This window comes from Schistocerca nitens, chromosome 3, assembly GCF_023898315.1.
Source record: "Schistocerca nitens isolate TAMUIC-IGC-003100 chromosome 3, iqSchNite1.1, whole genome shotgun sequence".
Taxonomy (NCBI): domain Eukaryota; kingdom Metazoa; phylum Arthropoda; class Insecta; order Orthoptera; family Acrididae; genus Schistocerca; species Schistocerca nitens.
Genome location: NC_064616.1, coordinates 894194583 through 894220300, shown reverse-complemented (window position 1 = coordinate 894220300; position 25718 = coordinate 894194583). Strand labels below are relative to the sequence as shown.

The window sequence follows — 25718 nt, the reverse complement described above, 5'->3', positions numbered from 1 at the left end:
TCTATAAATTGTGAGTGGCGGAGTGGTTGCGGCAATGGTCTCCTGTTCGAAATAAACGATTTTAAATTCCCTTGACTTCCCTGATGATCACTCGCAGCCGGCCGAAGTGGCCGCGCGGTTCTGGCGCTGCAGTCTGGAACCGCGAGACCGCTACGGTCGCAGGTTCGAATCCTGCCTCGGGCATGGATGTGTGTTATGTCCTTAGGTTAGTTAGGTTTAACTAGTTCTAAGTTCTAGGGGACTAATGACCTCAGCAGTTGAGTCCCATAGTGTTCAGAGCCATTTTTTGATCACTCGCAGACCTGATTGTCATACTCTGTCTTGCGGGCGGCCTCATCACGTGGCGCGACAGTAGCGCTCGTACCGCATAAAGTCAAAGCTGTACCAAACGGTCCGTGACATTTTGTGGGTAACGCGCCGATATGAATAGCACCACTTTCCCAAAACGACACACCAACAAATTATGCCTCAAAACATGTGTCTTCGAACGTAAATTCGTTTTATGTTCACGCCGTCTTCAGATGTTGACAATGATTTATGCGTCGTGAACATTGTTTATTTACTTATGATGGTGTACAATAGCTGTCTCAAAAGCTTTCGTTGCAAAATTCTACAATTCCGTTAGTAAAGAAACAATGATCGCGACACGTAAATAAATTTAAACATCTGAAAATAGGATGCCAGGCATCTTGATATATCACGGAAAAATAAGCCCCTACAAATGCAGCTGACTGCAGCTAATTCATTATAAGTTACCTTCATATTCAACAGTTGCAATATTGTAATGCATGCACAACGGACAAGAATTGTCTATTGTGTTAATACGAGAAAGAATAGTAAAACAAAACACGCTAATGAGATAGGCAATCCCAGTCGACAAGTAGTTAGAAGTAACTTAGCGATTTTTGGCAATAGGCAGGTCATGAGTGTTCGAAATGTCGTGTAAAACTCTTTAGCAAGCATTTTTTATAAGTATTCATCCAAAGTTACTTTTGATAACTTTAGGCATGGGTAAATAAATTAAGGCATCATTTTTTGTTCATTTTAGAAAGTTTAAAAGTCTAAACCGGTTGTACTTAGCACACATCGGCTGTATTTTACAGAAGTCTAACGGGAAATGGCGAACTGTCGATGAGATAATATTCGCCCTCGTACGATAAGTACGTATTGGTAATAAATACATATTGGTAATACTGAGAATATTTTGGTCGTGATCAATACTGTTCAATATTTCTAGTATTGACAGTACGACAATGTGAGCACCTCACACCGTCTCCCACTAATTTCTTCCGCTGGCCATCGCCGATACTCACCGATACCTTTTGCAGATTAAGCCGTAGATACTTCTCTGTTTTTAGTTCTAGTCCAGTTGATGAATTAGAGAGCCCTGCCTAGTAGCTTCTAACACTCTCTTTCGCCCTAGCGGTGGCGCAAAATTGTCGTGACCTGGACTCCACGACAAACCGTATGGGTTGGAGAGCCATACAGTTCTATGGCCGCCTCCCAAGATGAATAGAAATAGGTCATAGATGGATCCAGCTCGCTCGCGTCTTGCTCGATGTCGTCTCAGGTGGGATCAGAGGGTCTGATTTACAGCACAAGCATCCTGAGGTACGGGGAGTGTTATCAGACCATTCTCATCCAACTAGCGGTCAGTGGATTGGTGCGTTTTCTTGGTTACTAGAGGGAAACAAATGGGTGCACTTGATGGGACACTAGGTCCCTGTGTCTTTAGCCGCCTAGGGACGATGCAAGACGTACCAGAAATCCCATTTCATCCTACACGTACAAGCCTCAGCGAATGACTGTTGGCAGAGGAATGCAGTTGTATAGTTTTCGACGTGTTCGTCCTCTGGCATCCGCATGTCGCAATGTAAACCATGACCCACCAGTCCAGATGACCTTTTCTCCATGTTTCTACAGCCAAATGGCAGTGTTTCTGCGCCCATGCCAACCACAGTATACAGTGAGGTACGGTAAGCACAGTTACAGGTATGGGGCGGTGCCTGTTGTACCCCATAGCGAGATGTTGTGTATCTGCTAACCAGTTGTTGAATTCCAAGATATTAATGCGAGTGATTTGCTGCTGTTCTGTGGCCATTCTACCCATTGCTACTTTCTCACTCACGGCAGTTGTGGGGACATTTTCCGCCGAATTGAGGTACTCTAGATGCATCGTTGCACTCAGCACATGAAACTCCTATGCCAGCACATCGCTGGAGGGTTAGAGCCCTGTGTGGGCACCCGCGATCTAGCAGCGTTAAAATGCGTTGACAAAGCACGTCTTGCACATACATCTTCTACACGATTGCCAGGCCGATGCCCAGGAGAGGACTGACGACATCCGAGTCACGTGACGCGCTCGACTAATCAATTTGTCATAGCGACTAGAGCGCCCTCCCTCCAATACAGCAGCTATCCATAATTCGGTGGAGCATAAGGTTATATAATATCCACTAAGGCTCTCGCCATTCGCCTACATGGCATCGTTGGCAAATAATTATCAGTGTGAGACAACACAAAGTTATTTATGAGATCATCCTTTCGTGCTGTCACTTTCTATAAGAACTGTGAAATGTTTATCTTCGGGTTCTTGCAGATTATACCTAAAACATCAGCAGTCAGATGCTTCCTTTTACGACAGCTCTGAGAAAGTGCATGAGCTATATTTCCTCAATGTAGTTAGCACTTCTCTCCATTTAAAATGTAACTTATGCGAGTTTCGGTATTTATCGTCATTACTTTATCAGTAGTTGAAAACACATTCTCCTAAGGGTGGGCAATGCAGTGCACTTGCTCTTACACAAAACTGGTATTTGCAATGTATGACGTACAACTCCTCATCCAGGCAGTCTGATATTAGTTTTGTGAGGGTTCCCTTCCTCAGTTAAGACAAATTTAGGACAGCAAGACCGGTTCCCCAAATGGTTCAAATGGCTCTAAGCACAATGAGACTTAACATCTGAGGTCACCAGTCCCCTAGACTTAGAACCACTTAAACCTAACTAACCTAAGGACATCACACACATCCATGCGCGAGGTAGGATTCGAACCTGCGATCGTAGCAGCAGCGCGGTTCCGTACTGAAGCGTCTAGAACCGCTCGGCCACAGCGGCAGACAGATTCTTCCTTCCGTTCTATTGCTGTTGAGATAATGTACAGTATTTCGTCTCTAATGTATCCGACACCGACAGGGTGTTAAACACCAACGGAAAGATCGTGGTTTATGGTTTTATATGTAAATGCATAAATCTGCAGAAGTGACGCAACCATGACGCCTTCTCCCCGCTTGCCCCACACGCATTCAAACGCAGTCTCGAGTCACTTAATTAGACTGTCCGACGGTTGATACGAACAAATGAGATTCAGACATACATTATCTGATCAAAAGTATCCGGACACCAATTATTGGACATTAATATGTAATATGTTCACCCTTCGCCTTAATGAGTGCTTGAACCCTGCTAGGGACACTTTCATTGAGATTTCTGCATGTATGTGGAGGAATGACGGCCCATTCTTCCTCAAGAGCCGAAACCAGAGTACCTAGTGATGTAGCACGCTGTGATCTGGAGCGAAGCTGATGTTCTAACTCGTCCCAGAGGTGTTCCATTCGGTTCAGATTGGGACTCTGTACAAGACAGTCAAGTTCAGGAAAATTATTATACGTAAACTATTCCCTCACAAATGAAGCTTTCTCACATGGTACACTACCATGCCGATACGAACAATAATCGCCTCTGAACTGTTCCTCTCCTGTGCGCAGTGCACAATTCTGTAAAACATGTACGTATCCTGCCGCATTTAGCGTTTTCTTAAGCTCAATAAGGGATCAACAAGCTAACCATGAGAAACAACCATATACCATAACACTACCTCCTCCGTACTTCACTGTCGCACTGCTCAGACGGCAGGTAACGCTGTCCTGGAATTCGTCAAACCAACACCCTTTCTTCGGATTGCCGCAGGGTATAGCGTGATGCATCATTCAAAAGTGGCTTATGAGGAGCTGCTCGACAGTCATACCCCATTCTTTTTAAAACCATGGGCATATTCATTGTGCTACCTGGACTAGTCCACTTTCCAAGTCACGGAGCTTTCCAGATCGACGCATTCTCGTCTTAGTGCCTCTCTGTTGTGAACACAATGCTCCCCGCTTCCTTTACGCTGGCGGGTTCGCCTCTTGTGATTTCTAGTGGTCAGTTCCGCATTACAGAGAGATGACAGGATACTTTTAGTTATACAGTGCACGCTCACTCAGTAGTTTCCGATCGGATCTCAACTACTACCGTTATTCCTTAGGTCTACCTTCAAAACATGTGCAGTAAGTTTCAGACACCGGCCATGATGTGTATAACACACATAACCATTTATTAAGGATTGTAAAGATTAATTATAGTAACATAATGGTAGCGCTCGTGAGAAGAACGACACGTTAGTTTAAATATTCTTGGCATGGCTGAGATCGCAAAGAATTAAACTTTTTAACTTGTTGTGTCTTGTGTTTGAGATTTTGGCTTCCTTGGTGCTTTCCTCTTCTCCCTTGTTTCTCTGTCTCATAGGTTACTTGTCCAAAGAGAATTGCTTTCAAATAAAATGTTTCATGTACTGTGAAGAATAATTTTGCCTCCTTACGGTATGAGGTGGAGGGTACTTTTCATACCTCTGTCACATCCCTCTGTCCCAATTCCATTCGGGTATGGTTCGCGGGAAGAACGATTGCTAAGTCTCCGTGTGGGCTCGAATCTTACTGATTTTATCTTCATCGTCTTTTATGTTGGTTGACTCTTTTAGCAACAGACCATACCGTGACGCAGAACGTATCTCTCGCAGCATCTGCCACTGGACTTGGCTGAGCATTTCTGTGACACTTTCACGCTTACTAAATGAACCTGTAACGAAAAGTGTCGTTCTTCGTTAGATTTTCTCTATTTCTTCCAAAAATCCTATCTGGTATGGATACCATACTGACGAGCAATAGTCAGGTATTGGTCGAACGAAAGTTTTGTAAGCTACTTCCTTTGCTGACGGACTGCTTTTCCTGAAAATTCTTCCAGTTAATCTCAGTCTGGGATCGACCTTACCCGCAATTAATTTTATGTGGTCGTTCCACTGCCAATTGCTTTCGCTTACTCCTACATGTTTTAACGAAGTAACTGCTCCCGTTGATTGTCCTGCAGTTGTGTAATCATACAGTAAAGAGTCTTTCTGTCAATGGTTCGCATACGTTACATTTTATTTATGTTGAGAGTGAATTGCCGCTCCCTGCCCCAGGCGTCGATCCTCTGCAGATCTTCCTGCATTTCGCTACAATTTTCTTGCACTATAATTTTCTTGCTTTGCACAAGTTTCTTGCATTGCGCCACCTCTGTGTAGAAGAGCATCATCCACGAAAAGCCTTATAGAACTTCAGACGTTATCTACCATGTAATTTATATATATTGTGAAAAGTCATGATTCTGTAGCACTCCCTAGGGGTGCGCCCGAAGTTAGTTTTACGTCTGAAGACTCCTCTCCGTTCAGAATGACACATTGTGTCATGTTGGCTAGGAACTCTTCAATACAGGCAGACAGTTGGTCAGATATTCCGTACCCCCCAATTTTTGTTTATTAAACCGCAGTACGGAATAGTCTCGAACGCCTTCCTGAAGTCAATGAACGGGGCATCTACCTGGGCGACGTTATTTGCTGCTTTCTGGGTCTCGTGGACGAGCAGAGCTGATGGGTTTCACACGATCATTGCTTTAGGAGCCCATGTTGATTCCTACAGAGAAGATTTTCGGTTTCCAGAAATGTCGTAATACGCGAGCATAAAACATGTTTCAAAATTCTACAGCTGAGTGACGTCAGAGATATAGGCCCATAGTTTTGTAAACCTGTTCGACGTCCTTTCTTGAAAACTGGAATTCCCTGTGATTTTTTCCAATTATCCGGGACACTTCGCTTCTTCAAAAACCTATGGCTCACTGCTTCTAGAAGAGGGGAAGTTCTTTCGCATGCCATATGTAGAATCGTACTGGTATCCCTTCAGGCCCAGCGACGTTTCCTCTGTTGAGCAACTTTAGTTTCTTTTCTGTCCCTTGGTCACTTATTTCAATATGTGTAATTTTGTCTCTCGTACAACGATTTAAGGTGGAACTACAGCCCCCTCTTCTTCCGTGAAACAGTTCTGGAAAAAGACGTTTAGTATTTCGGCCTTTTCTGTGTGAGCCTCATCAGTTTCAATGTTATTATGGTCAGAGTGTCTGGATAGATGGCTTATAAACGTTTACTGATTTAACGTATGGCCAAAACTTCTTAGTGGCCGTGCGGTTAAAGGCGCTGCAGTCTGGAACCGCAAGACCGCTACGGTCGCAGGTTCGAATCCTGCCTCGGGCATGGATGTTTGTGATGTCCATAGGTTAGTTAGGTTTAACTAGTTCTAAGTTCTAGGGGACTAATGACCTCAGAAGTTGAGTCCCATAGTGCTCAGAGCCATTTGAACCATTCTTCGCCCCTACTACCCGTTCTAAGTACTTGAATCTCCCAGTCTATAGTTGACAAGTTATTTGAAATATTCTCAAAGTATACCCTCAGATGTTACGCCACTACTGCTGCTGAAGACGTGAGGGCGGGGGGGAGCGGAGGGGGGGGGGCGGTGCATATTTGATCCTCCCTTAACATTTATCTGCATTCAAATTATTTTGCATTCCAAATCTGTACAAATCTCGCTAGATATTATCGTATTTCTTATTGTGCCCATCACCAGCGTTCAACCAATTTTTGCAATATACATTCCAGTCGGACTTTAGAATTCCGTTGTTATTGACATACAGTTTCAGCCAGCTCTTTGTCCATAGTACTATGTGGGCGTTGTTACCGTTTTCAGATGACACTAGTTCCGGGACCTATCCATAGACGCTGCTGCAGTTAGCAAATACTATATTAATATTGCCTTTATCTGAACTGTTACGACGAATGCTACACTGCATGAATTCAGGACGGGCTTTTTTCGGCCAGTGAAGGAATTTCCCTGTCCTAAAAAGCCAGCATTTGGACCTCACACGAACTCCGCTAACGTGGTAGTCGCTTCCAGCGTGTAGCACACGCCTGACCTATTAAGGAGGGGAAGGGAGGGATGGAGGATCCTACATTTCTCCACCCGATGGCGGAGATCGAGATATCCGCATCCAAAATCGCCAAAGAATCGTCCGAGCCTCTGGTTTAAGCCTAACACTTGGCTCTTTGAAACGGGAATCTTCGAGAGAAATTGTACAGTCAGGAGTATGTCTGATCAACATTTTGTACCATGATTAAGGAAAAGTTAAAGAATAAAATACATTCCCAAGTCTTCAATAAAGGAACAAAAGGAAATATCTTCGTATATCCATAATTGAAACGGGCGACTTGGGACGTCAGCTGGTATAATACATGTTAAAAAATGACGAAATTCCTCCAGCTGTATTAAGGTGTTGGTTTTATTGGCAACTAGTTTCGATGTTGTTACAACATCATCTTCAGGCCCTAAATAGTTCCTTTGAAAGGCCACGTGCGATTTATAGGAGTTCGAGAAAAATGTGGAAACAGTGAGAAAATTGTGCTTGGAAAGAACTGCAGGTTGCTCTGTTGTATTTGACAACGAACTGCACCTGTGCATGTTCTCAATACGTTGCAACTGTCATCCGTGGTCACAACAGTATTTTGTGCAGTTGTGAGTACATTACGTCTGAGCTAAGTTACTTCGAACGTGGACAAATCGTTGGTGCTCGTATAGGTGCTTCCGTAACCTACGTTGGTTTTTTAAATGGTACCCGATCGAAAATTTATACTGCATACAAGTAAAGCGTGAAAACATCAACCACTAAGTCACAACGTGGAGGAAAGTGAGTGTTGAGCTATTGTGACGGAAGGGCATTTGAGACAACTGTGATGAAAAATAAGAGGGCGACAATTTTAAAAGACACTGCAGAACTGAGTGTGGCACTCTTAAACACTCTCACACCAAATCAACACAAAGGAACCTTCAGAAGCAGGGAACTGCAGGGCAAGCTGGAAATCCAAAACCACACGTCACTAATGCAAATGACCGTAACTGGAAAACATGGTGCCGTAGCCATAAAACCTGGACTATGGAGCTATGGAAGAAATTTGTTTCAACGGCTGAGTCTTTTTTCGCAATGTTTCCAATTTCTGACCGAATTTGCGGCACAGCAGTGAAAACATGGCAGGGGTTCGGTGAAGATTTGGGCAGGCGAATCGTGGTATTCCACGTGTTCCATTGTTACTCCATAAGGTCGCATTACTGCCAAGGATTATGTAACCATTTTGGCTGATGTGATCCATCCCACTGTACAGTGTTTGTTCCCCAATGATGATGCTATGCTCCAAGACGACAGGGTCCCTGTTTGCACACCTCACATCGCCCACGACTCGTTATGTGAACGTGAGGATCAACTGTCGCATCTCCCCTGGTCATCATAGTTACCACTCCGTCTACAGGCCACAAGTGGCCCATCGGGACCATCCGACCGCCGTGTAATCCTCAGAGGAGGATGTGGATAGCAGGGGCGTGGGGTTAGCACACCGCTCTCCCGATCGTAATGATGGTATTCTTGATCGAAGCCGCTACTATTCGGTCGAGTAGCTCCTCAATTGGCATCAAGAGGCCGAGTGCACCCCGAAAAATGGCAACAGCGCATGGCGGCCCGGATGGTCACCCATCCAAGTGCCAACCACGCCCAACAGCGCTTAACTTCGGTGATCTCACGGGAACCGGTGTAGCCACTGCGGCAAGGCCGTTGCCCATCATAGTTACCAGATCTTAATATTATTGAGCCTTTTTGGTCTACTTTGGAGAGAAGGGTGCGTGATTGGAAACCACCTCCATCCTCGTTACCTGAACTTGTCACTATTTTGAAGGGTTAGTTGTATAAAGTTTTCTTGAAAACCTTACAGTACCTGTATTTATCCATTCCGAGAGGGTGGGAAGCTGTTTTGAAGCCGACGGTTTTACTACATGGTATTAAGCATGGTGATGTGTTGTGGATTTAGTGTTCCCACATTTTTGTCCATCCCTTGTACTTCCCTGTCCTTCCCAAATCAGAGCATGTACTCCGTCTCTAATCACACCGTCGTCGACAAGACATTAATCCCATATCTTGCCTCTTTTCTTCTAGTTAGTTATTTAGTTATGTGATTAGTTAGCCTAAGAAAAAGATTAGCTATAAACGATATGGATTTCATTTTTGAATCTCTGTTCGTAAGTACGGTTTGCAGGCAATTTCGTGAAACTGGGCTGCATTCGCGATTCCTGGTACTGCTAGGGTCTTTTCCAACGATATGTATGCCACTTACCCAGCATCATAATGAAGGTGGTTGAAGCGGAGTATGTGCCAGATCATTATTTCAAACCTGAACGTTGTGGTTCATTTTCATCTTCGTTAGTGGGACAGACCGAAACAAGGAGTTGGTATTTGCTTTTCTCTTCAGCGTAAGGGATGCATGTACACCTACGTAACGGGGATGAGTGCAGTAAATACCTGCATAGGTTTTGCTGTTATAGATCATTATAGAAATGAAATGAAGAGAGATCGTCCCAGTATATAGCCCACTCTTTTCGAATAGCACTAATGAAGCCACCGAGATTAAGGTTCTCGTCCTACAGATTCATCATCAGCGGCTGTGTTACGTACCATCACCCCAAGAGGTTTTTAGTTATTTAGGTCAGGGCAGTGGCGCGTAATCTGCTGACAAAAAACTGTATGCCACTACGTCTCTTTTCCTTGCTAACCAATGGTAGTGATGAAAATGCTTTCACCACCATTATTCGAACCAGTTACCGCTGAATTGAGTCTAATCGCACTGGAGTGCATAACCGATCTTGGTTACGGAGGCTGGTGGTGTGTGTCGCATTGTCATATGATCGTCAGCAATTGTTTATTCAATAGTAAATAAAGGACACACACAACATTTTACGATATTCTGCTTTAGGACGTTCTGCATGTTTTTTGATGTATTTTCAACTTCCATTAAGTTCATTCTTACCATAAGGAATCACTGAAAGATTTTCAATTCACTAAGGTAGTGCAGTGTATACACAGGACTCGCATTCGGGAAGGGCAGATCTCAAAACCAAGTCTGGCCATCAACAGTTATGTTTTCCTTAACCACTTAGGGTAGCCAAGAGCTTTAACGCGCTACTTCCTGCATTCGGGTCGGCGCGCCGGCCTCGGATCGAATCCGCCCGGCGGATTAACGACGAGGGTCGGTATGCTGGCCAGCCTGGATGTGGTTTTTAGGTGGTTTTCCACATTCCGCTAGGAGAATATCGGGCTGGTCCCACCGTTCCTCCTCAGTTACACGTCTCGCAGACATTTGCCACAAGTTCGCACTATTCCATGACTTACACTAGACGCAGACAGCTGAGATACACTCATTCCGTCCAGGGGGGTTCGGGTTGGCGGCAGGAAGGATATCCGGCCACCCTCTGCAACTAACACTGCCACATCAATAGTAACAAGGCCGACCCTGCATTGCCGCGGGAATAAGGTCTCCAACGAAGGAAATAAATAACTTAGGGTGAATGCCTGGCTGGTACTCTGGAAAAAGGCAGCTGCCGAATTTCGTTTCCACTCAGTGTCCAATCGATCCGCCTCTGTAGCTGAGTGGTCAGCGCGGCTGAGGGCCAGCCAGGAGACTTGTGTTCAATTCCCGATTCCTGGTACTGCTGGGGTCTTTTCCTTAGTGGGAGGACTGGAACGGAGTGCACTCAGCCTCGCGATGCCAATTGAGGAGCTACTTAACCGATCTGGGGCGGCTGGAGCGCGGTCCGCTGTCTTCACGCCTCTCCATGCCGCATCTCGATGGCACCATTGGCTGAGGTTGACAGGGCGGTCGTGTCCGGTGCGACTGGCCCGACCGTGACCACAACGGTGGTGCCTCATTGCTGCTTTCCGTGTCCAATCCGAGTTTGTTCTTCCGTCTCAAATAATTTCGTCGACTTCGCCAGACTAAACTTTAATCTTCCTTTTCTCTCTATTAGTACATCTATCATGAAGTCACCTGGTAATTCCTCGCCCATATCAGTTTCGATTTCACGTTGGACTACTTTATTTTTAAGTTGCTGCAACGAGTAATAACGGCCAATCCTTTCCAGAGATAAGTTCCAGTTTTCTTCACACCAATTCCCAACGAGCTTCCGTGAGAGAAGAGATAAGTTCACGTAATTATCCATACAGTTTCGCCAGTAGTGAGCTGTGTGGGATAATGAAGCCATAGCTGCCGACAGATACTGGTATGGCACCTCAAACAATACTGGTAGGGAACAGGATTGGATCATAACGTCCACCCTCGTAGAGAATTTGTAGTCCACGAATGTCTGAAAAAGAAGGAGAGGTATGTCCATCAACAACTTCGACATTAATACCATCAACGCCTGCTCTCGTTTCTCCTCCATCCCATCTTCTTTACCCAAGGAAACTACCATGAGCTATAAAGTGCTCGTCAATTACCCATACGAGTTTGATTACAACATTTTAGTTCTACACTCCTGGAAATTGAAATAAGAACACCGTGAATTCATTGTCCCAGGAAGGGGAAACTTTATTGACACATTCCTGGGGTCAGATACATCACATGATCACACTGACAGAACCACAGGCACATAGACACAGGCAACAGAGCATGCACAATGTCGGCACTCAAAAATGGCTCTGAGCACTATGGGACTCAACTGCTGAGGTCATTAGTCCCCTAGAACTTAGAACTAGTTAAACCTAACTAACTTAAGGACATCACAAACATCCATGCCCGAGGCAGGATTCGAACCTGCGACCGTAGCGGTCTTGCGGTTCCAGACTGCAGCGCCTTTAACCGCACGGCCACTTCGGCAATGTCGGCACTAGTACAGTGTATATCCACCTTTCGCAGCAATGCAGGCTGCTATTCTCCCATGGAGACGATCGTAGAGATGCTGGATGTAGTCCTGTGGAACGGCTTGCCATGCCATTTCCACCTGGCGCCTCAGTTGGACCAGCGTTCGTGCTGGACGTGCAGACCGCGTGAGACGACGCTTCATCCAGTCCCAAACATGCTCAATGGGCGACAGATGCGGAGATCTTGCTGGCCAGGGTAGTTGACTTACACCTTCTAGAGCACGTTGGGTGGCACGGGATACATGCGGACGTGCATTGTCCTGTTGGAACAGCAAGTTCCCTTGCCGGTCTAGGAATGGTAGAACGATGGGTTCGATGACGGTTTGGATGTACCGTGCACTATTCAGTGTCCCCTCGACGATCACCAGTGGTGTACGGCCAGTGTAGGAGATCGCTCCCCACACCATGATGCCGGGTGTTGGCCCTGTGTGCCTCGGTCGTATGCAGTCCTGATTGTGGCGCTCACCTGCACGGCGCCAAACACGCATACGACCATCATTGGCACCAAGGCAGAAGCGACTCTCATCGCTGAGGACGACACGTCTCCATTCGTCCCTCCATTCACGCCTGTCGCGACACCACTGGAGGCGGGCTGCACGATGTTGGGGCGTGAGCGGAAGACGGCCTAACGGTGTGCGGGACCGTAGCCCAGCTTCATGGAGACGGTTGCGAATGGTCCTCGCCGATACCCCAGGAGCAACAGTGTCCCTAATTTGCTGGGAAGTGGCGGTGCGGTCCCCTACGGCACTGCGTAGGATCCTACGGTCTTGGCGTGCATCCGTGCGTCGCTGCGGTCCGGTCCCATGTCGACGGGCACGTGCACCTTCCGCCGACCACTGGCGACAACATCGATGTACTGTGGAGACCTCACGCCCCACGTGTTGAGCAATTCGGCGGTACGTCCACCCGGCCTCCCGCATGCCCACTATACGCCCTCGCTCAAAGTCCGTCAACTGCACATACGGTTCACGTCCACGCTGTCGCGGCATGCTACCAGTGTTAAAGACTGCGATGGAGCTCCGTATGCCACGGCAAACTGGCTGACACTGACGGCGGCGGTGCACAAATGCTGCGCAGCTAGCGCCATTCGACTGCCAACACCGCGGTTCCTGGTGTGTCCGCTGTGCCGTGCGTGTGATCATTGCTTGTACAGCCCTCTCGCAGTGTCCGGAGCAAGTATGGTGGGTCTGACACACCGGTGTCAATGTGTTCTTTTTTCCATTTCCAGGAGTGTATGTTTTTTATTTCTTTTGTCAAATACAGAAGTTTTTTGCAGTGTTTCATGAAGTGCAAGGATGCGACACACTTACAAATCCACCCATAATATGAGGTGCTGTAAGGGAGTAGCAGCCTCTGTCTGTTATCAGTTTCATCTTGTTTTCTTTAACTATGGAGAAAGCCGGCTCTGCCTGGTTATTCATTTTATCTTTTTTCAACTAGAAACGAAAACAAAAAAAGAACTGTGTTTGTAGTGTAATATCGAAAAATTTTCATTTCCATGTATTCGTGAAATATGCGTAATGTAAAAATGTAAACGAACAGTATCCCGGAGAATATCTGTACCCTGGGCGCAGCAGGTTCGCGTGTCTACAACGCGATTCTTTAAATGTCTCCTTGGCAACGCTTCTTCGTAGCTCTATAGACGGCTGTTGTTTTCGCCTACAGTCGTTTGCGTTTCGCAGTTGAAAGCTGTCAAAAGCGCTATTAGTTGTCATGTATTTCCTTAAGTTGACTCGACTGGAGGAGTGCCATAGTAGTAAATAATAACTGTATTAAAACTTCATACATGATGCGGCATTTTTCACTCGTCTCAGGGTTTATCACATCTCTCCTGACCTATGTATGGTCTCAAGGTATAATTTTGTAGGTGTATTTAGCAGCATACGTGGGTACTGTCTACGAAATCTGTTGCGAAATAGTTAGTAGTACAGAACTAATAAATTTAAACGTCATTCATGATAGGACAGTTTTTCAAGCGTCTCATTCTTTATGACGTCATGTCTCCTGAACTGTGACAGTTAGGTGGTTCTTACCACCGCAGCGATTGTTACCTGACAGTAAGGGATATGTGTAAGACGTTAGGTTGAAATCAGTCCAGTGGTTTAGGAGGAGATGTGGAACATACACACATACAGACGTACATACATCCATACATGTTCGTAATATGTATGTGTGAACATATACACATACATATTTACATACATACATGTTTATAATACTATGTGTTTCTCAAATCGCCAACGATAATGCAAACACGACATTGCATTACACTGCCCAAGCATCCATCACAGCTATCCTTAGTTACAGTAATGCCTTCAACAGAACACGTTAAGGAATGACAACTTCGGTATACCTCACGGGCGCAGCAGTATCCATAGGTACTCCGGTATAAGTCAACTATCTGAATCAAAGTTTATTTCTTTTCCATACTCTGGACTCAATTCGCTCTTAAATTTATTGTATCAAGAAGTTCAAAGCAGGCGTAATACCACACGAACGAGCACAGCTAGCTCAAACACAAATATTTTATTTACAAAACAAATAGTGAGTGATATACGTTGGTAACCGCGGGAAGTAATGAAGCGAGGTTCAGTTAGAAGAGAGATATGCATTATCACTCGGAGTGCAGCCTCTGTGAAGGTGTTTTCGCAGCTTCTCATCGTGGAAACACTGATGAAAATCGATCCATCGGTGGCTGATAAAACGTGCGTTACCGACCTCATCTCACTGCGCTCTGCTGTTCCGCGTTAGCGAGCGCTCTCCACATGTACACTAACAGAAAAAAAATCGCAACACCAAGGAGGAGTTGTGCGACGCAAACGAAAGTTGGTAGTCATCTGAAAGATGATGCCTGTTCAGATATCGCGCCAGTCGCGTGAGAGTGGCGCTAGTAGAGCCACTATGAGGCTGCAGTTCTGGTTTCCTTTAAATACACGCTGTAACGGTCTTGAGCGTTAGCTGCCTTTGAGACTGGACGTGGTGATGTTGATGTTAGTCAAGATTGTCTTTAAGGCGACAAAGACGCCATTATCAGTACCTCACTGAATTTGAACGAGGTAGTGTAACAGGGCTACGAGATGGATGTTCCTTCTACGACGCTGCAGAAAGACTTGGCAGGAATGTGGCCTCTGTACATGACTGATGGCAGCGGTAGTCACGAGAATGTACGATCGCAAGAAGACCGGACTTCGGACGGCCACGTGGCACTACCGATAAGGAAGACTTGTTCGGCGTATGACTCTGGCGCATCGTACTGCATCTGCAGTAGCAATTTGAGCAGCAGTTGGCACCACAACAAACTGTTACAAATCGGTTGCTTCAAGGGCAGCTCCGAGACAGACTCCCTGTAGCGTGCATTCCACAGATCCCAAACCACGGCCATTTGTGACTGCAGTTGTGTCAAGCGTGAGCTCGTTGGAGGTCGGGGTGGAGGTCTGTTGTGTTTTCTGATGAAACCTGCTTCTGCTTCTGTGCCAGTGATGGCCGTGTGTTGGTTAGGAGGCGGTCAGTTGACGGCGTGTAGCTAAACAGTCTGCGTTCTAGACACACTGGGACTATCCCTGGTGTGCGACTTCGTATGACAGCAGGAACACAGTCGTGGTTATCCCACGCACCATGACTGCAAAATTTTACGTCAGTCTGGTGATTTGACATGTTGTTCTGCCATCCATGAACAACATTCCAGGGGTTGTTTTCCAGCAGGGAAACTCCCGCCCACGTACCGCTGTTGCAACTCAACATGTTCTACAGAGTGTCGAAATGTTGCTTTGTCCTGCTCGACCACCAGATCTGTCTCCAGTCAAGCACATATGGGACATCATCGGACGACAACTACAGCGTCGTTCACAAACAGCATTAGCCATCACTATGTTGACCGATCAGGTGCAACAGTCATGGATCTCCATCCCACGAACTGACATCCGGCACCTATAAAGCATAATACATTTTGTCGGTTACTAATGTACCAGCATTTCACATTTTCAATGTCTTATCTCCCTCTTACATTAACCTGTATCTAGCAATGTGAATCGCTTACATATTTTATCTAGACAAATGTATTCCCAAAATTCCATTACTCCACATTAATTATTTTTTGGTGTTGCGATTTTTTCCCGTCAGTGCATTAAGTGTTCTGTGATTCGCAATACTTCTACCTTCTCTAAAGGGATTCTGCAATAATGGGAAACAATGTTTTGCCATACACAAGTATGTACAGTGGTTATGCATGTTTAGAGTACACAGTAATGGTATTTTAGTGGGGTGTTTCACATAGATTCTATGCATCCTGAAGCACATCAAAGATTAGTAGTTAGAGGTGGCTATAAAAGCTCCTCATTTGTTACACCCACGTAAATACTTTGTTACAACCGGCACTTCCCCAACTGATCTGCAACTCCAGGTATTTATTTTTCGTTCTTGATGTTTTGCACATATATTTGACTGCACTTTATCATATTTGCCTCCCGTATTTTGCTTCACTAGATTAAAATTATGGAGATTGTATTCACACAAGAATACAGTTTGTGAAAATTCCGGTACCACGAAGCAGCTGTCAGAAATGAATGAAACATAGTCTACGTCAGACTTACACAACTTTTTCTGTCGAGTTTGGTTAATTGTGTACCTTGTTGAATGAAGGCTTTCTTATCATTCTTTCCTATTCTTCCCAGAAGTTTTTAGTTCACTTACTTCATATCTTCCTTTTATCCTTTCTCAAAAAAACGGTGGCCCTACTTGTAGGTTCTATCACCTGGAATTCCTTGGTGTTACCAGCGCAATTCCTGTCCTCATTTCTACCATACACTCTAAGACAAAAAATGACGCACCACGAAAGAATTATCCGAACAGGATGGATATCGATAGATATGATGAAAATTTACAGACAAACAAATGAGTACAATTTCAGAAAAAATTGATGATTTATTCTAGAGCAAGAGTTTCAGACATTATCAAGTCAATAACGCCTTCATCCATCTCTGGCCCTTATGCAAGCAGTTATTCGGCTTGACATTGATTGACAGAGTGCTAAATGTCCTCCTTAGGGATATAGAGACAAATTCTGTCCAATTGGCGTGTTAAATGCTCAGAATCCCGATCTGGCTGGAGTGCCTTTCCCACAATGCACCAAACGTTCTCACTCAGGGAGTGATCCATCGACCTTGTTCGCCAACGTAGGGTTTGGAAAGCACGAAGACAGGCAATAGAAACTCTCGCCGTGTGCCAGCGGGCTTATCCTCCTGAAGTGTAAACACAGGATGGCTTACCATGAAGGGCAACAAAACGAGTCGTAGAATATCGTCGACGAACCGTTCTGCTGTACGTGTTCCGCGGACGACAACCAAATGGCACCCCAGACCATTACTCTTACGGCGTCTCCCTCCACGTCTTCGGCCTGGAATCCCATTTACTGGAGTAGAATTGTCTTCAGTGTAGAGTCTTCGAACTGATCAACGAAGATGTATCTGGTGACGCACAGGACAGCGGTGGGATACCAGCTTGACTGTAGCCCGCCATATGGCACGACAAGCAGGAGTAATGGTCTGGAGTGCCATTTCTTTTCATAATAGAACTCCTTTGGCTCTCGTGGACGTCACTCTTATTGCACAGCAGTACATCGACGATACTGTGCGCCCCATTTTGTTACCCTTCATGACAAGCAATCCTGGGATCACATTTCAACAAGATAACTCCCGCCCTCACATGGTGAGAGTTTCTGCTGCTTTTCTTCGTGTTTTCCAAACCCTACTCTGACTATCAAGGACGCGGGACCTCCCCACAGTTCAGAACGTTTGGAGCATTATGGGCAAGATCCTCCAACCATCTCGGCATTTTGATGATCTGGCGCGACAGTTGGATAGAATTTGGCACGAGATGTCTCGGGAGGACATCCAACCACTCTTTCAATCAATGCAAACTCGAATAACTTCTTCCATAATGACCAGAGGTGGACCAAAGGGTTTTTGCCTTGCTCAGTTTGTGAAGTTCTTTCTCCTGAATACATCAACCAATTTTTCTGAAATTGTAATCTTTTGCTTGTCCGTACATGTACATAACATCTACCTATTTCCGACCCATTCGCATAATCCCTTCGCGGTGCGTCTTAGAGTGTATATACATTGAAAAATGGTTCAAATGGCTCTGAGCATTATGGGACTTAACTTCTAAGGTCATCAGTACCCTAGAACTTAGAACTACTTAAAACTAACTAACCTAAGGACATCACACACATCCATGCCCGAGGCAGGATTCGAACCTGCGACCGTAGCGGCCGCGCGGTTCCAGACTGTAGCGCCTTTAACCGCTTGGCATATACACTGAAGCACCAAAGAAACTGGTATAGACATGCGTATTCAAATACAGATATATGTAAACAGCCATAATACGGCGCTGCTGTCAGAAACGCCTATATAGGATGAAAATTGTCCGGCGCAGTTGTTAGACCGGTTGCTGCTGCTACAATGGCAGCTTATAAAGATCAAAGTGAGTTTGAACGTGGTGCTACAGTCGGCGGACGAGCGATGTGATACAGCGTCTCCGAGGTAGCGATGAAACGGAGATTTTCCAATACGACCATGTCATGAGCGAATCTTAAATATCAGGAATGCAGTAAAACATCCAATCTCCGACATCACTACGGCGGGAAAAAGATCCTGCAAGGACGGGACCAACAACGAGTGAAGAGGATAGTTCGTCGTGACATAAGCGCAACCTTTCCGCAAATTGCTGCAGATTTCAATGCTGGGCCATCAACAAGTGTCAGCGTGCCAACCATTCAACGAAACGTCATCGATGTGCGCTTCCGGGCCCGAAAGCCCACTTGTGTTCTCTTCATGACTGCACGACACAAAGCTTTAGACCTCGCATGGGCCCGTCAACACTGACATTGGACTTTTGATGACTGGAAACAAGTTGCCTAGTCCCACGAGTCTCGTTTCAAATTGAATCGAGCGGATAGACGTGTGCGGTTACGGTGACAACCTCATGAATCCATAGGCTCTGCATGTCAGCAAAGAACTGTTCAAACTGGTGAAGGCTCTGTAATGGTGTGAGGCATGTGCAGTTGGAAAGTATGGGACCACTGATACGTCTTGATACGACTCTGACAGGTGACAAGTATACTACTGGCCATTAAAATTGCTACACCACGAAAATGATGTGCTACAGACGCGAAATTTAACCGACAGGAAGAAGAAACTGTGATATGCAAATGATTAGCTTTTCAGAGAATTCACACAAGATTGGCGCCGGTGGCGACACCTACAACGTGCTGACACGAGGAAAGTTTCCAACCGATTCCTCATACACAAACAGCAGTTGACCGCCGTTGCCTGGTGAAACGTTGTTGGGATGCCTCGTGTAAGCAGCAGAAATGCGTATCATCACGTTTCCGACGTTGATAGAGGTCGGATTGTAGCCTATCGTGATTGCTGTTTATCGTATCGTGACACTGCTGTTCGCGCTGGTCGAGATCCAATGACTGTTAGCAGAATGTGGAATCGGTGGGTTCAGGAGGGTAATACTGGACGCCGTGCTGGATCCCAACGGCCTCGTATCACTGGCACTCGAGATGACAGGCTTCTTATCCGCATGGCTGTAACGGATCGTGCAACCACGTCTCGATCCCTGAGTCAACAGATGGGGACGTTTGCAAGACAACAACCATCTGCACTAATAGTTCGACGACGTTTGCAGCAACATGGACTATCAGCTCGGAGACCATGGCTGCGGTTACCCTTGACGCTGCATCTCAGACAGGAGCGCCTGCGATGGTATACTCAACGACTAACCTGGGTGCACGAATGGCAAAACGCCATTTTTTCGGATGATCCAGGTTCTGATTACAGCATCGTGGTGGTTGCATCCGTGTTTGGCGACATCGCGGTAAACGCACATTGGAAGCGTGTATTCGTCATCGCCATACTGGCGTTTCGCCCGGCGTGATGGTATGGAGTTCATTGGTTACACTTCTAGGTCACCTCTCGTTCGCATTGACGGCACTTTTAACAGTTTACGTTACATTCCAGATGTGTAACGACCCGTGGCTCTACCCTTCATTTGATCCCTGCGAAATTCTACATTTCAGCAGGATAATGCACGACCGCATGTTGCAGGTCCCGTACGGGCCTTTCTGGATGCAGAAAATGTTCGACTGCTGCCCTGGCCAGCACATTCTCCAGATCTCTCACCAATTGAAAACGTCTGGTCAATGGTGGCCTAGCAACTGGCTCGTCACAATACACCAGTCACTACTCTTGATGAACTGTGGTATCGTGTTGAAGCTGCATGGGCTGCTGTACCTGTACACGCCATCCAAGCTCTGTTTGACTCATTGCCCAGGCGTATCAAGGCCGTTATTACGGTTAGAGGTGGTTGTTCTGGGTACTGATTTCTCAGTTGTGCACCCAAATTTCGTGAAAATGTAATCACATGTCTGTTCTAGTATAATATATTTGTCCAATGAATACCCTTCTATCATCTACATTTCTTCTCGGTAATTTTAATGGCCAGTAGTGTACATAAGAACCCTGTCTGATCACCTACATACATTCCTTTTTTTATGCAATAATTTTCCAACATCCGTATGTATTGTAGAAGCTAATAAAATAAATTTCTACAATACATGCGGTTGTTGGTAAATTATTGCATCAAGAAATACATGCCAGCCGTTGTCCCACGATCCATAATGGATCAACGAAGATTACATACATTCATGTCCATTGTGCATTCCGACGGACTTGGGAAATTCCAGCTGGACAATGCGACACCCCACACGTTCAAAATAGCCACAGAGTGGCTTCAGAAACACTCTCCTGCGTTTAAACACTTCCGCTGGCCACCAAACTGCCCAGACTTGAACATTATTAAGCATATCTGGGATGCCTTGCAACGTACTGTTCAGAAGAGATCTCCACCACCTCGTACCCTTACGGATTTATGGGTTACTCTTCAGCATTCATGGTGTCAGTTCCCTCCAGCACTACTTCAGACATTAATCGAGTCCATGCCACGTCGTGTTGCGGTACTTCTGCGTGGTCGAGGGGGCCCTACACGATATTAGGCAGGTGTATCAGTTTCTTTGGCTCTTCAGTGTATCTCTTGTAGGCTCATCTTCACCTCCTCTACCCATTTGGCGCTCATCTTCATCCCAACGTGTTATTGGAAGATCTTTTTAGTCAACCTATTTTCGTCCATAGAACTTCAACATCCATTTCCGTGTTGAGTATGTGATACTTCCAGTATTTTTACTTGTCTTCATTTTCTTCGTCTTCTACGTTCGATTTGTAGATTTCAATGCTCCTAAAATTTTCATCCAGATTGTTTTTCCTCCAGTAACTACGGGTTTGCTTTCTGGTTCCGTATAGTACTGTCCAAATAATCCAGCCGGTTTCATTAAAGTATTGCATAGCTAATTTTAGTCTCGTAAGATAGCACTCATTTATAGTGCCTATTCTGTATTGTTTTATGCTAAGTATGATGTTTTGGCTCTTTATTCCCCTCTTTATCCAGCCCACTGGATTGCATCAAATCTCGCTTCTGTCCCACTCATTATGTTGTATAGATGTCTTTTCACAAGCAATATTGAAATTAGTTTTTGAATAGTATCGTGCAGATTACCCAGCTTCTTTGAGCAACTGCTCGGTTTTTAGCTGATAAAGCAAGGTCATCAGCTTCGTTTCCAGATTCTTAATATTTATTCCTCCTGCTTTCAGAGCTGTTTTCAAGGTTCTCATAATTTTCCCCAGAATACTATCAAAGTACACTGAGGCGACGAAAGTCATGGGATAGCGCGATACGTACGTATACAGATGGCGGTGGTGTCGCATACTCAAGGTATGAGAGGGCAGTGCATTGGCGGACTGTCATTTGTTCTCGGGTGATTCATGTTCAGAGGTTTCAGACGTGACTGTGGTCGTACGACGGGAATTAACAGAATTTGAACGCGTGGGATATTCAATTTCGGAATTAGTAAATTCAATATTCCGAGATCTACAGTGTCAAGAGTGTGCCGAGAATACTAAATTTCAGACATTACCTACCACCGAGGACAACGCAGTCGCCGAAGGCCTGGCAGCAGACGACCGACGCAAGTGCGTCTGCTAACAGCATGACATCACCAGGAGAGCCTTTCCTGGGCTCGTGACCGTTTCGGTTGGACCTTAGACGACTGGAAAACCGTGTCCTCTTCAGATGAGTCCCTATTTCAGTTGGTAAAAGCTGATAGCAGGGTTCGAGTTTGGCGCAGATCCCACGAAGGCATGGACCCACGTTGTCAACAAGGCACTGTGCAAGCTGGTGATGGCTCCATAATGGTGTGAGCTGTGTTTAGAGGACAGGAAATGGACTTCGTCCTCTGGCCCATCTGAACCGATCACTGACGGTTATGTTCAGCTACTTGCCATTTGCAGCGATTTATGGACTTCATTTTCCCAAACAAGAATGTAATGTACCGGATCACAGTTGTTCGCGACTGGTTTGAAGAACATTCTGGACCATTCGAGCGAATGATTTGGCCACCCATATCGCCCAACATGAATCCCATCGATCATTTATGGAATACAATCGAGAGGTCATTTCGTGCACAAAATCCTGCACTGGCAACACCTTAGCAATTATGGACGACTATAGAAGCCACATGGCTTTGTATTTCTGCAGGAGGACTTCCAACGACTCGTTGAGTCCACGCCGCGTCGAATTGCTGCCGACGGGATATTAGGAGATATCCCATGACTTATGTCACATCAGTGTAGAGTGGTGACAGTCCGTCTCTGTCTACTTAAACATCTACTAATATGGAGAAATTATCGTCCAAATATTACCTCTTTAAAATCAATGTATGGTACAGCATACATGAGCTGCGATGAAATTATTTTCTCATTCCGACTCCGATAAAAACAGTTTTCTCAGAAGACTCGTGAATTACGATCAAGAAAACTTACCATTTCCGACTCTGCAGCTTTTCTTATATGGCAATCGCTGTTGGGAACACACGTAATTCTGAGGAGACAGTTCCATCCATTATCCCCATTGGTGCTTCAGACCAACGTGTCTGCCATTCATTTGGTGTGACGTCTGATAAGGTACACTCCTGGAAATTGAAATAAGAACACCGTGAATTCATTGTCCCAGGAAGGGGAAACTTTATTGACACATTCCTGGGGTCAGATACATCACATGATCTCACTGACAGAACCACAGGCACATAGACACAGGCAACAGAGCATGCACAACGTCGGCACTAGTACAGTGTATATCCACCTTTCGCAGCAATGCAGGCTGCTATTCTCCCATGGAGACGATCGTAGGGATGCTGGATGTAGTCCTGTGGAACGGCTTGCCGTGCCATTTCAACCTGGCGCCTCAGTTGGACCAGCGTTCGTGCTGGACGTGCAGACCGCGTGAGACGACGCTTCATCCAGTCCCAAACATGCTCAATGGGGGACAGATCCGGAGATCTTGCTGGCCAGGGTAGTTGACTTACACCTTCTAGAGCACGTTGAGTGGCACGGGATACATGCGGACGTGCATTGTCCTGTTGGAACAGCAAGTTCCCTTGCCGGTCTAGGAATGGTAGAACGATGGGTTCGATGACGGTTTGGATGTACCGTGCACTATTCAGTGTCCCCTCGACGATCACCAGTGGTGTACGGCCAGTGTAAGAGATCGCTCCCCACACCATGATGCCGGGTGTTGGCCCTGTGTGCCTCGGTCGTATGCAGTCCTGATTGTGGCGCTCACCTGCACGGCGCCAAACACGCATACGACCATCATTGGCACCAAGGCAGAGGCGACTCTCATCGCTGAAGACGACACGTCTCCATTCGTCCTTCCATTCACGCCTGTCGCGACACCACTGGAGGCGGGCTGCACGATGTTGGGGCGTGAGCGGAAGACGGCCTAACGGTGTGCGGGACCGTAGCCCAGCTTCATGGAGACGGTTGCGAATGGTCCTCGCCGATACCCCAGGAGCAACAGTGTCCCTAATTTGCTGGGAAGTGGCGGTGCGGTCCCCTACGGCACTGCGTAGGATCCTACGGTCTTGGCGTGCATCCGTGCGTCGCTGCGGTCCGGTCCCAGGTCGACGGGCACGTGCACCTTCCGCCGACCACTGGCGACAACATCGATGTACTGTGGAGACCTCACGCCCCACTTGTTGAGCAATTCGGCGGTACGTCCACCCGGCCTCCCACATGCCCACTATACGCCCTCGCTCAAAGTCCGTCAACTGCACATACGGTTCACGTCCACGCTGTCGCGGCATGCTACCAGTGTTAAAGACTGCGATGGAGCTCCGTATGCCACGGCAAACTGGCTGACACTGACGGCGGCGGTGCACAAATGCTGCGCAGCTAGTGCCATTCGACGGCCAACACCGCGGTTCCTGGTGTGTCCGCTGTGCCGTGCGTGTGATCATTGCTTGTACAGCCCTCTCGCAGTGTCCGGAGCAAGTGGGTCTGACACACCGGTGTCAATGTGTTCTTTTTTCCATTTCCAGGAGTGTAGATGGTATTTCTAGGGTGGTTCGTCACAATCCACATCGAATCGAAACACGTCAGAAAATTTCATGTGAAATGAATGCGCACTCGACTACCTTGCTGGCGAGCGCACTGTAACGACAAGTGTCTTTGCTACAGTACCATGGATAATCCTACGAGGAGAACGAATTACATGCAGTCCTCGACTTAACAGTCGTTTAGGCATCAGACAGCTGCAGGGACACAGCACTGTTCCAAATGGATGCCATCACTCGAGAAGAATCTCTTATATGATACGTCACTGTCATCTGAGGAATTGAGTCCGAGAAAGCTACCTCCTTCCGCTCTGGTGGCGCCGGCTGCATTGAGGAGACAGCCTGGTTTGTGACTGCTCAACTGCCGCCTACAAACCCACAAATGACGGGGTTCTTGTCGAGCTGGGCATAAGGTGCGCACATCTTGCGTGACCCATGTGCTCAATGAGACTGACCCAGGCGCCACACAAGCACTTTTATGTCCGCAGAGTGTATTAACACAAACAGGGACGATAGTTTCATGCACTGTCTTTCTAAGGGTGTAAGTCTCCGCAGCGTGTCGTTGGATGCACTTGATCGGCCAGTAGGTTTCTGTATCGTTCGCCAGTGAAAGTCAGCGCCCCAGTTCGTCTCTTGAGACTCTAGTAGATTCGGCGAAAGAATATCCTTGACAGTTGGTGTCGGCTTGGTTCTGACGATTCGCGCGCTTATCTCAGTCAGTCATGTAACACGATTTTGTGTACGACGTCTCTATGGCAACGCCTCAGCGGGGTGGCAGCTCTATACAAGGCTATTGCTTCGCCTGCAGCCGTCTGCGGTTCGAAGTTGAAAGCTGGCGACAGTAATGCCAACTGTTAGGAACCTTCTTTCGCCGACTCTACCATAGGTCAGCCACCTTCCTAAAGTGGTTTTCGACATAGTGTGTACCAACGAGCACAGTTACTCATCAGCCGAGGTGGTCTTTTTTCACGTTCCTAGCATAACAAAAGGCAGTGTTCCTGCACCCACGCTAGCCTCCGTGTCCTGCGGCCTGTTGTGAGAAGACCTGCATAGCAGAAGCGTTACAATAGCCTAATGCCAAGTGGCAGCAAATTGCCTTCGTTCCAAGAGCGTTTACACAGCGTCACAGAAAAACTGAAGCTTCCGGAAGATATGGCCTAATTACAATGTAACCTCCTATACGTACACACCATTGCTGGATACGTAAACGATTAGACTTGCAATTCTCTGCAAGAAGTAGAACTTTCACCAAAATGCATTATTTTTGTTCATGTTTACTGTTGTTACCAGGCCCGGTA

At 46.4% G+C, this 25718-nt stretch overlaps 1 protein-coding gene and 1 pseudogene across 1 annotated transcript in view; one reads left to right on the top strand and one right to left on the bottom strand.

The window, feature by feature from the left end:
• The window catches only part of LOC126248952 (homeobox protein onecut), a 618905-nt gene that overhangs the window by 523238 nt on the left and 69949 nt on the right, over nucleotides 1-25718 (top strand). The window lies entirely within an intron of this gene.
• LOC126250367 (5S ribosomal RNA) lies at nucleotides 8665-8782 on the bottom strand (annotated as a pseudogene).